Genomic DNA, 12,853 nt, shown 5'->3' with positions numbered 1-12,853 from the left:
ATGAAATAAATAGGGAGAGAGGGGGAGGCGGATCGCAGATGGATAGAGGAGAAGATAAGTGGAGAGGAGACAGATAGGTCAAGGAGATGGGGATGGAGCCAATAAAGGTGAGTGTAGGTGGGGAATTAGGGAGGAGATAGGTCAGTCCAGGGAGGAAGGACAGGTCAAGGGGGCGGGATGAGGTTAGTAGGTAGGAAATGGGGTGCAGCTTGATACAACCATGTGACAATCTTGTAGTATTACTTTACATTCAATTATCATGGGCTATAGCATATGACCACTATGTTCTGTGAGTCTATTTGATATGGGATAGTGAAGAGAAGAGGTAATATGAGAAATACCCTATTTCCTCCTCATGTCTTGTAAGGGTGACCTTGTGTACTGCAGGTCTTTGTTGTTCACGATTTGTTGAGTTATACTGATTTATCAATAACAGTTGCACTAGAGGTATCCTTTATTTGTCACACAGAAAAGGACTTCTTTTGAAATAGTCAGTAATCAAAATGTAATTACATTTTGGACAGGGAAAATATCAGTCGCAATCTTGGGCCATAGCTTGGAAAGAAGCTCGTATGAAAGGAAAGGTCCTCTCGATTGTTGAGGTTGATGGAATTGACATGTTTCACGCAATTTGATTAGTTTGTTGATGGCTTTGTTAATGTTGGGCCAATAAACAGATGCATGTTCCAATTCCTTGTTTCTTTTCTGCACCCATATGATACATTTATGTGTATGTAGATGGTCTTGCGTTTATTTAGTGATTCTTGATGTGGTGCTTGTAGAATTATGACTTGTTTAACTTCGAAGGTGATATTCCTGGAGACAACTGTCTCAGAGAGGCATGAACCATCCCCATCCACTACCACTTTCCTCTGCCTGACTGAGCTCTTCCTCACTTTGAACAACTTCTCCTTTAACTCCTCTCACTTTCTTCAGGTCAAATCGGTGCCATGGGTCCTTGCATGTGCCTCAGTTATACCTGTCTCTTTGTGGGCTACGTGGAACATTCCTTGTTCTGTTCTTACTCCAGCCCCCACCCACAACTCTCTCTCCAATATATCAATGACATAATCGGTGCTGCTTCCTCCTTTTATCTGGAAATTGGAATTGCTTTCAATTTCCACTCTGTCCTCACCTTCACCTGGTGCATCTGTGACGCCTTCCTTCCCTCCCTCGACATTTCCATTTCCATTGCTGAGGATAGGCCGGCCACCAATAACCACTACAACTGGCTTAGTCCCACAGTTATGTTGACTGTAACTCCTCACACCCTGTTCCCTGTAAAGGCTCTGTTCCATTCATCTAGTTTCTCCATCTCCATCACATCTGTTTCAATGTTGCCAGCTTCTTCAAGGGGACCTCCAAAATGCCCACCATCTTCCTCAACTGTGAATTCCCCACCTCCCTAGTTGACAGGGCCGTCAGCGTATCTAATCCATCTCCAGAACTTCGACCGCCGCCCCCGTCTCTTCCTGACCACAACAGCGATTGGGTCCCTTTCTCCTCACCTAAATCCCACCAAGGATATCTAGCTGCCATTTTTGCCAACTCCAGTGGGATACCACCACATCATATTCCCCTCCCCTCCCTTGCCAACCTTCCACAAGATCCATTCCCTCCTGGACACCCTAATCTACTCCTCCTTCACTCCCAAAATGTCCGCACACCCCACAGCACCTTCCTCTGAAATGGTGGAAGGTGTAATATCTGCCTGTTTACTTCTTCCCTCCTTCCTGTCCGAGGTCCCAAACACACCTTCCAAATGAAGCAACACTTTAGCTGTAACTCACTGTAGTCTACCTTATTCACTGCGCACAATGTGATCTCCTTAACACTGGGGAGACAAAACACAGATTGGGCAATTGCTTTTCAGAGCACCTACACTCTATCTGTAAAAATTATCCTGAGCTTCCTGTTGACTGCCATGTCAACAAACTACCATGTTCCCTGGCCAACATCTCTGTCTCAGGCTTGCTGCAATGCTCAGCGCAAGCTGGAAGAATGGCATCTCATTTACCATTTGGGGAACGATACAACTTTTGTGACTCAATGTTGAGTTCAATAATTTTACGGCCTGAGCACCTTCTCCCATGTCTTTCTCTCAAACCCCAAATGCCAAGCCTTATCATCATAAGGGTGGCTGCAACAAGCAAACAACCCATTATCAGCTCCTAATGGTCCCAATTAGCAGTTATTGATTTCCCCAGACTGACCTTTAGCCATTCCTTTGACTGTCCAGCTGTTGTTTTCTCTCTCTTTGGGCTTCATCTTTTGTTTACTCCTCCACCTTCCCTAGCCTCCACTGCTCCCACCCCATCTTCAGCCAATATACCAACCTTTTCCCAGCTACAAATCAGTTATGAAGAAGGGTCACTGAACCGAAAATGTTATCTCTGCTCTCTCTGCAAAGATGCTGCCAGACCTGCTGAGTTTTTCCGGCAATTTCTGTTTCTGTTACACTCTTGAAGAATCGTTTTTTACAGCTTACCGGGCCTGCTCTGCTCAGCCTTAACCAAACCGTTTGAGGTCAATGTTGCTGTCTGAAATCTCTTATGCTGCATCCAATGGGTTTATTACCTTATAGATCATAGAAGTTCCACCTGTTCAGTGAAGTAAAAAGTTTCACGTCTCCACTATTAGATTCATGATGCCAATGCTGAGCCCATTGTAATTCAGTTAGCTTATCTTGTGTGGACTGCCTCAGATTGTGCCAGTTTCCTCAGTACATCTCATGGAAGGTGCATAAAGTGATATATTGTACACTTTGCCTATTCCTTTTGGGATATATCACTTGGAGAGAAATAAAGGCCGGGTTTTTTCCGATGGTCCCAATATGGTATGTCATGTTCAGGCATGTGCCACTCTCACTAGTGCCTGGAAACTGTGATGTTGCTTGGGCTTCATTGACAAGATTGCATGCCAAGGATAGAACTTTGAAGCTCCTCTGAAACTGATCCTTTGTTGGTTCCTTTTTCATATGCTGCTGTGGAACGTTGTGTTACAGTTTGTGCTTCTCTTGATGACGAGAGTCCTGCATATTTTAGGCAAATGTTTACTTGCAGAAAATAACTTCTCTGTGTCACAAAATGCCAGATACTGCCTTGGTTAGACACACAAGTCACAGATTATATAAGGTTTAGTTGTACCAGTGAACCTGTTGGTGTCTCTAACTGTTGTTCCAGTATCAAGTATTTGCAGATGCCATTGACCTGTCACAATTATTTCGAAGCTGACTTCTTCTGTCATCAATCATACATCCTTCGGGTTTCTCTGGAAGTGCTTTTCTGGAGGATACTGGGTGTCCAGCTCTGTAAGCTTTTGATGAAATCACATTTCGCACTTTTATTAACACCTGCCTACAACTGGTTTGTTGTGAGTATTGTATGAACTCAAGCCTATGTATCATGAGGCCAAGTGTTCCTCTCTAAATATTGTGAGAGCATAGTGACCAAAATCAAACTATAAATACATATGGGTGCAGATTTCTTGGCAATATTGCAACACAGGAAAGTTGTTAGTAATTCTTTAGCATTCCCATTATGTAGTCCAGTAATGGATTAATCAGTTCTGTACATCCAATCAGATATTTCTCTGCCTGATCACAACCTGCAGTATGTAAAAGACGTTTCATTTTATTTCTATTTGCAGGAGATAACCAAAGAACACAGATTTAAGATAGTCAGATTTAAAAATGCAGGGGATATGTGGGCAGAGAATTTTTTTTGAGTGCAGTGAGTTACTGTGAACTGGAGTCTCTGAAAGTGCAGTCGAAGTAGATGCAAGAGGAACTTTCAAAAGGGAATTGGATGTGTGCGATATGCTTCAAAAAAAAGATTTGTTTGAGGATAACAGCAAGGCATGTGAATCCAATTGGCTGGCTTCCTCAAAGAGCCAGCATAGACAGGGTGTGCAAATGGCCTCTTTCGGTTCTGCTTGATTCTATTTGAGATTCAAAAGTTGCTAAAATACAACCGAGAATCTCCTGGGTAGAATCTTCAGGAATGTGATAGGGAGGAAAAGCACTTAATGAGAATTGGGATGTTGCATAGCCAGATTCTGCCGCTTTCCTACCTCCTCCAAAATTAAATACCGGTTGTCGAGGCCCACCCTCAACCAATACCAATTGACTGGTCCAATTACATTAAATGATCAATTAAGGCTCTCTTAAGAGTCAAAACGGGATTAGCTGAGCTGTGAGTTTTTTTCATTCATAAAATATTGTGGGCAATTTTGGCCAGGGCGTTGTGAGTATTTATTGCCCATCCCTAATTGCCCAAAGGACAGTCAACATTCAGCGACGTTATGGGCTTGGAGTCACATGTGGCCCAGACCAGGCAAAGATGACAGATTTCCTTCCCTCAACAGCTTTAATAAACTAGTTGGTTGCTACAATTGGCTTTGGTTACATGGTCATCATTCGACCAGCTTTTTATCCCAGATTCTTGTTGAATTTGAATTCTGCCTTCAGCCATGATGGGATTTGGACCTAGACCCCCAGAGGATATTCCTGGTAGTGTAGATTACTAGTCCGGTGACATTAACACTGTACCAAATTCTCCCCATGACAGCTGCTATCCTAACCTGTTGTCCAGGGGACTGGGGCTCCTTGATCAAAGATAATCAGTGCCTGACCCAGAAACCAGGCACTGGATAGGAAAGAGTTCCTGAACACCCTGCACTTCCTTCCCTGCTACCTTTGGGAAAAAGACTCAACTTCCGCATCATTTACTTTTGTTGTGTGTCCTGCACAAATCTGGGATTCCAGCCACAGTTTGGGGGTTGGTTTTGGGCTGTTCCTTTCTCCAGCAGCCAATTGGTTCCATCGAGAGGACAGCCGCTGGCCTCTGATTGGCCAGCAGCTCTACTTTATTTTGTTGTCCTTAATTATGTTTCTGTCAGGATATGGGGACAATGTTTCTACAGCTAGAATGTGTTTTCCAGTCATTGGATACAGAAGGTTACTTAAAGCTGTTAGAATATTGAGCAATAATATCCTTCAGTATAATGTCCAGCCAATTGCTTGGATTCACCAGGCAACTTGCAGCAATTTTCTTCCTGTCTCTTGCTGAGGTGCAGCTGCCCAAGAGTCAACAGCATAATCTGGTCACACCCATGCCCATGCTTTTTTAACATGTGACATTGGACACTGACTGCGTACAGAGATGAACTTGAGGATAAATTTGATTTGATTTATTATTGTCACATGTACCTAGGTGTAGTGAAAAGTTTTGTTTTGCGTGCAGTACATAGCAAAATGGCAGATCTGCTTACTATTTTTCAAAATGCCCAGTTCTCCTTAAAAACAGGAAGTCCTTCTGCTGATGCCTTCTGCTGTGCAAATTCATTAGTGCAGTGTTTCATGCCCCACATGGAGAACAATACATGTCTGTGCAATAAGGGAAGGAACCCCACCCCCCCGGTCCGAGGGACTATTCACTAATCAGTTAGTTCCATCTTCAACTTCAACTCCACTTTTCTGTCTAATCCTCAGATCCCTTGCTCTCCTTAATGTCCAAAATGTTCATTTTCCCTGTTTTGAATATAATCGATGACTGACTATACACAGTTCTATGAGCTAAGAAAACTCCAAAGATTGGCTTCCTTCAGAATGAAGAACTCCCTCCTCATCTCAGTTCAAAATGGTCAAACACTTCTCCTGAGACTGGGGTCCTTGGTTATAAATTCTCCGGCCAAGAAAAACTTCAACATTTACCCTGTCAATCCAGGAACATTGTTGACATTTCAGCTATTTAACTTGGGGTTGTGTTGCGAGCAAGCTGGATCCTTCTTCCCCAGCTGTACATATACACATCTGCTCATTCTAATCATGATTGCGATCAACAAATGACACTGGGGGGAAGCCTCTTTGAGTTTTCCATTTCAGAATTAAAGAAGGGAGATATTTCACAAGATTGTGGAGCTGAGTAAGATTACAGAGATGGAGAGGTGAAGCCAGGGAAGTATTTGAAGACAAAAATTTTAAAAAAGCCATTTCTTAACCGAGAGTCAATTGGGCAAGTGAACATAAGACTGATAGTGTACAGGGCTATGGATAAATTGGAACTCATGCAGCAGTATTTTGGATGATTTCAAATTTATGGAGGATAGAATTTGGGATCTTGACCAGAAAAACAATCAGGTTTACAGGCAACAAAGGCGTAGAAGATAATAGTGAACCAGTTGGAGTTTTAATGACAATCTGACAGTCTTTCACAAATACATTTTATCCTGAGCTGAATTCACATTTACAATTTTGACTGAGGTTTTCTGAATAATTATAACAAGATTCCAGACTACAAATTACAAAAGGATATAAATAGATTACTTGAACGTAAAGCTATGCCAAATGGCTTTTATTGCAAGCAAGTGTGAAGTCATCAAATTTGCAACTAAAAGAATAGAACAGACTACTTTATAAATGGATAAAACTAGAAACAGTGGAGGCCCAAAGACATTTATGAGCCAGTTATGTAGATTATTGAAATGATATCAAAAAGTATAGAAAATCATCCAAAAGGTTAATAAAATAGTGGCTTCTGTAATGAGAGAACTAGAATACAATGAAACAGAAGTCTGCAGCTGTGCAAAGCACTGGTCAGACTGCACCTGGTTAGTGAGCAGCTCTGGGCACCTTAGGAAGGACATATTGGCTTGGGAGCCAGTGTAGCGTAAATTTACTGAGGATTAATGTATGAGGAGAGATTATATTGTATTCCCTCGGATCTAGAAAGTTGAGGGGTGATTTATTCAATGTTTTCAAGACATTAAAGGGAACTGTTGCAGAAACAGAGAAATCTTTTTTGCTGGTTTTGGAGTCGAAGCTTAGGACCATAGTTTAAAATTTAAAGCAGGACCTATCAGAAGTGAAATTAAGAAACTTTTCTCCTAAGGGCGGATGAAGCTTAGAACTCTCTTCTGTGAACAGCAATTGATGCTTATCGGGTGGCATGGTGGCTCAGTGGTTAGCAGAGGGACCTAGGTTTGATTCCAGCCTTGAGCAACTGTGTGGTGTTTGCACGTACTCCCCATGTCTGAGCAGGTTTCCGCTGGGTGCTCCAAAGTCCAAAGATGTGCAGGTTAGAAGGATCAACCATGCTAAATTGTCCATAATGTCAAGAGGTGGATTGGCTATGGTAAATGCAAGGTTTCAGAGATGGAAGAGGAGCCAGGGTGGGATGCTCTTTTGAGGGTCATTGCAGACTTGATGGGCAAAATTACCTCTTTCCATATTGTAAGGATGCTATAAATTGTATGTGGAGTTAAGTCACGGACCAGCTATTATGTCATTGAATGGCAGAACAGGTTTGCGTTTCAGAATGGCTTCCTCCTGTTCCTACATCCCTATGTTTACCTATCCAGTGATATAATCACTACAAGGCCATATTTGAAGAAGTTGATTCTTTGTGTATTTACAGAAGAGTCATCAGCCAAATTGTGAAGGTAAATCATGGTGTTTTTCAACTTAATTCGATTTCACATGATTGATTAAAGCAAATTGCAAGTGACAAAATCATGCCACCTGGAACTTGAACAAATCTTCTTCCACTGTGTTGCAGTAATGAAATGGTGCTGTCTTTTTTGAAGGAATGAAAACCTGTTTAGCTTTTGCTGTTGTCGTTACCACCACGCACTAAAACAGGAATAAAAAATATAATTGACAGCAGCCTCTTGCTCTTTCACACAAACAATTTCCCTATACAGAGCATATGGTATATTGTATATGCATTTGGTCTACTAAAGCCTATATGTAACATGCAAAGAAGTATGTTCCTCAAAGAATTATCGAGCTGTAAATTGCAGAAACAAAGGATCAAATGCTCTAGTTTAACATAATGTCATGTTCACTGTATTTTCACCTCCTTCTTCTTCATCCACTCCTTCCTTGTACCAGTAAAAAAAATTCAAACTTGATTTCAGTCCTTTGAAGCAAAGTTCTGGTTTTAGTACAAGCTGCTCTTCATTCTTAAAATGGTATTTCAATATAGTTGTACTTAATTACACTTTGAAACTTTCCCTAAATTAATAAATATCTTATGGAAGATGGCATTCTTCTAAGAAACAAATCACATTACAGACACTGCGACGTTAGCTGTTGAAGGTGCAAGGCAGTTGTATTGCAAGTTGGTGCTGCGTATAGATTGGTACAATACTGCCATCCTGTGGTCACACTGGGAATGTATGAATCTCGCAACAATGAGAGAGATGGAGAAGAATTCCCTCTTCCATCCAATCCCAGAAATCTTTTGCATCACAATATATGCATTTCCCACACTGGCAAAATAAAACATGAAATCTGCTGGAACAGGTAGAAACCCAAATTAAAATGTGTCACTTTGTAGGAGAAAAGGGCGTCACGGTGGCTCAGTGGTTAGCACTGCAGCCTCACAACATCAGGGACCAAGGTTCAATTCAACCCGCGGGCAACTGTCTGTGTGGAGTTTGCACATTCTCCCCATGCCTGTGTGGGTTTCCTCTGGGTGCTCCTGTTTCCTCCCACAGTCCAATGATGTGCAGGTTAGGTAGATTGGCCATGCTAAATTGCCCATAGTGTTCAGGAATGAGTGGTATAGGGGGATGGGTTCTGGATGTGATGCTCTGAGGGTTGGTGTGGACTTGTTGAGCCTGTTTCCACACTGTAGGGATTCTATGAAAAGACACTCCAACAGCAATGGAAATGAAGCAAGAAGATGACTGTGGCCCTGTTATTTCATGCAGCGGCTACCTTTGAATAAGAGGCAGTCTCTACATTAGCTGGGATCAGGTTCATCTATTGCTTGAAATCAACTACTCCGTATCCACTATGTGGGACTGCAGTCTGTTTCACAATGCAGTATTATCTGGGGAAAGTACTGCCTTTTGACAACTAACCTAAATCCAGTACTGTACAAGTTAGCATTATGATTCCTCTGGTCCTTCTTAACCTACTTACTTGGAACTGTCAGCTGGAGCATAATCTATTCCCTTCAGCATCTTACAAACCTCCGGCAAATAACCCTGTGTGAAATGTAGCAATCTCATAATATTGCTCAATCCTATCCAGATTTAGCCATTCTGCTGCTGAAATCTTCATCCCTGCTTTTGTAATCTGTTCTTGATTATTTCAATGCACCCCGTCTTTCCCAATTGCTACAGTCTGTAAACTTGAAGTCATTTCAAAACCTTGTTGCCATTTTCCTTATTCACATCAAGTCGTCCATTAGTCCCATGTCTGCTGAAATTTATAGGCCCCCAAACCAGCAATAGCGTGATTTTAAAATTCTCATCCTTGTTCTAAAATTCTGTCATAACCTTGGCCCTCCCTATTTCTGTAATAGCTCTATTCGAACACAGCAACTCCTGAGATACCTGTGAATTTCTAATTCTGGCCTTCTAAGTGTCCTCAGTTTTAATTGTACCATGCCTTTTTCTGCCTGCGCCTTAAGCTCCAGAATCGCCACTCAACCTCTCCAGCTCTCGGCTACACTTTCCTCCTATAACTTGCTTCTTACAATCTACCTGTTTGACTAATTTTTTGATGATCTGGCATGATATCTTCTGAAGTGGCTCAGTGTTATATTGTGCTTCTGTGAAGTAGTTAGAATGTTTCCTTGCATTCAAGTCACTACATGAAGACAAGTTGGTGTTGTTGTTACCTGTGCCCAGACATAATGGATTACTGTATGCGGCTAATTGAGAAATTCAGGCAGCCTTTTTAAGTGGCCCACTCGATTTTCCTTCAAAACAATTAAATGGCCACAGAATTTCACACAGCTTCTCATGGTCTCCAATCGAACATTTGCGCAAAACTAGTGGGGAATTCTCAATGAAATGGCCTTTTTCAGCCACGCATCCTAGAATTACCAGTTCAGTTTTCATGAAATTGTGAAGCTGTTGTAGTGCAGTGGATATCGTTGATTCCGTACCACAAGCTCAGAGGTCCCTGGGCCACTCCAAGACTCAATAGCCATGGAAGGTATACTCATAATGTTTATTAATCTCTCAGTCCTTTCAACACGATGGTGGCAGATATAAGATCAGGAGAACCACCTAGTCAGCTGCCTTGATGCTGTGGTGCCCCTCACATGATAGCCCTTAGCAACCAGCCAGTGACCTGTTCCCAAAACTTGAACTGTGGAAAGAGACAAGCGTGTGCCTCATCAGTCCCATGTGTCACAGAAAAGTGTCTGAACACAATTTGAACGAAAGAAGCAAGAACTTGCATTTGTATGGCACCATTAACATGCAAAACAGCCCCCTGATGTTTCACAAAAGAGCTACCAAACAAAATTTGACATTGAGGATGTATGACAACAGGTGATCAAATGCTTGGACCAAGACATAGGTTTTGCAGAGCATCTTAAAGGAAAAGAAGAAAATGCGATGGTTGAGGGAAGGAATTCCAGAACTCAGCCTAACAAATAAAGGCACAGTCGACAGAAATTAAAATAAAGAATTAGATGAACCCAAGCATCTCAAAAAATTCGGTGGCTGGAGGGAGTTCCAGAGATAGGAAGAGGCACAGCTGTGGCAGTATTTGAAAACAAGGACGGGGATTCTAATTCAGTGTTGTTACTTGACCAAGATCCAATGTCAGGCAGTGAGCACAGGGATGGTAGGTTAGCAGGGCTTGATGTGGACAAAGACATATACGGCAGAGTTTCTTTTTAATGTTCCTTTTCGGCAACATGGCTGTGCAGCTGCTTGGAGGGTCTGCACTCACTGATCAATGTGTGGGCTCACTGACTTCCAATTCTGAAAGTCACCGCCACCCACTGACATCAGAGGTCCATACTGCAGCAAGGAAACTTCAAGGGAGGTTTTGGATGATCACAAGATTGCCGACACGATTTGAACCATAGTCAGGCAATGACAGTTTGTACTGTGTTAAAGTATTTGTTTTACCAAAGACAGTTATCAAAGCAGACAATGACGAGTAATGGATTGACATCAGGTTCACTTTGTCATATAGTAAAGGATAATATTGTCTGACAATCAGTTAGACTGAATCAAGACATTAAATGTTGTTCTAAGTTTGGAAGCTCAATGGAGAGCTTGAAGCAGCAGCGCTACAAATTAGCATTAATGCAAAGACATTAACTCAACCTACACAACCTCCTGCATAGTATAACATGGACACCAAATGCAGGAAGCAGGAGCAAACTGCTCCAAGGCTGTTATATGTGATGGGCAGTGGCATAATGTAACTTCCTGTCTGTGATTTATCACAAGTTGGAAATTACAACCCACTGTGTTACATTACAAATTTTTCAAGGGTCAAAATTTGCCAGATAATTGTAATCAGCCTCAAATGCCACACGTTGGAATATACACCCCAGTCTTTGCAGCAGTGAATTTATGCCTGCATTTTCTGGAGAGCTCATTAGAATGTGCCGCAGCAAGGAAAGTGGTGATTTTGTAGCATCACAGTCAATGACTAATGTATTGATTGCTTAATGCTAATGGGTAAAGAGCTAAGAACTTGTAGCAATCTCCAGTTAGGATATCATGAGGCATGGAATTAATTATTTGGCTGTTTATCCAAAGTTAAAGGTTAAACATTAAAGCATACATGATAAAAGCAAGCTGAGTATCTGCTGAAAACCACAGGAATTTGATCAGAATTTGCAGCCATGAATTGTTCAGGAAGCAAGTGGGGACAAACCACTCACATATCACAAATCCAGTGTTCCACATGGGGCACACAAACTATTCAATCCCACTATACTCAGTTATTTCATTGATATCCTTCATATGATCAGATGTGGGATTGTTCTCTGATGATAACTCAATGCTCAACTTTGTAAGCAGTTTGTTGGATACAAACAGTCTGTGCTTACATGCAGCAGTAAGCGGTTAACAGTCCAACTTGAACTGTCAACTGCAAATTAGCATTTCAATCACACGATGACAGTTTCCAACAGGAACTAATCTAACTTGACATTCAATGCCATTACCAATACTGAATTGTCCACTATTAAAATTCCAGGTGTTGTTATCATACAGGAACTCGGTTGGACCAGCAATATCAATGCAGTGGCTATAAAAGTGAGTCTGAGAGAATTGTCTCCACCTGTCTGGATGGATGCAACTCTAACAACACTTCAGACTTCCAGGGGTGCATAAGTTAAACTGGGTTTTATTTATGTGGAGAGACACATTTTAGAAGCACTAAAGATATTAGACAACATGTGCACCAGTGAAACTGGCGAATGATTCAATATGGTGTTTCCAGGACATTTAGATAAATTTGCATTAAAAACACTCTTTTTGTAAATTAATTTATTTTCAGCTGCATTAATCAAACCACCAAGATATAACTCTTAAACCTCAAGTTCTTCTTTAACAAGAGAAGCATGAACAATCTGAAATATTTGCCAATTCTGCTGGTTCACAGGAAACTAAGATGCAAATGAGTTTGATCTGAAATTAACTTCGTAAATCAGAAACAACTTCAAGAGCAGTTTGTGCCAAAGTAGAAACTTTATCCCACATGGCATCCAATTTTAACTGTGTTTATTCATTCGATTTTTTATCTTTCTTCCGTTGGAGTTCACAATCTTCACTACAATGTGTTCTCTGAAGAGAGTGGCCTTTCATTTGATGTGTAAACATAGCCACCTTTTTATTCCTGACTAAGAGTGTAGCATCTAGCACTGACATGGGATAATTAAAATAGACATGTTTTAATTTAGCATCTTGTCCTTTGTTAATGTGCGAAACTAAAGAAGCCAAAGGGTGGTCACCAGAAGAAGGTTGAGTTCTGTGGAAAAAGCTTTGAATTGAAGCAAATCTGCAGTGATTGTGATGAGTTAAAAGGTAACATAAGTCTGGCTGCAAATGTTTCCGTCATGGAAATCAAAATGAAAAAGAGCGT

Source organism: Stegostoma tigrinum, chromosome 5 (assembly GCF_030684315.1).
Source record: "Stegostoma tigrinum isolate sSteTig4 chromosome 5, sSteTig4.hap1, whole genome shotgun sequence".
Classification (NCBI taxonomy): Eukaryota; Metazoa; Chordata; class Chondrichthyes; order Orectolobiformes; family Stegostomatidae; genus Stegostoma; species Stegostoma tigrinum.
Note: the sequence above shows the minus strand (reverse complement) of the source record.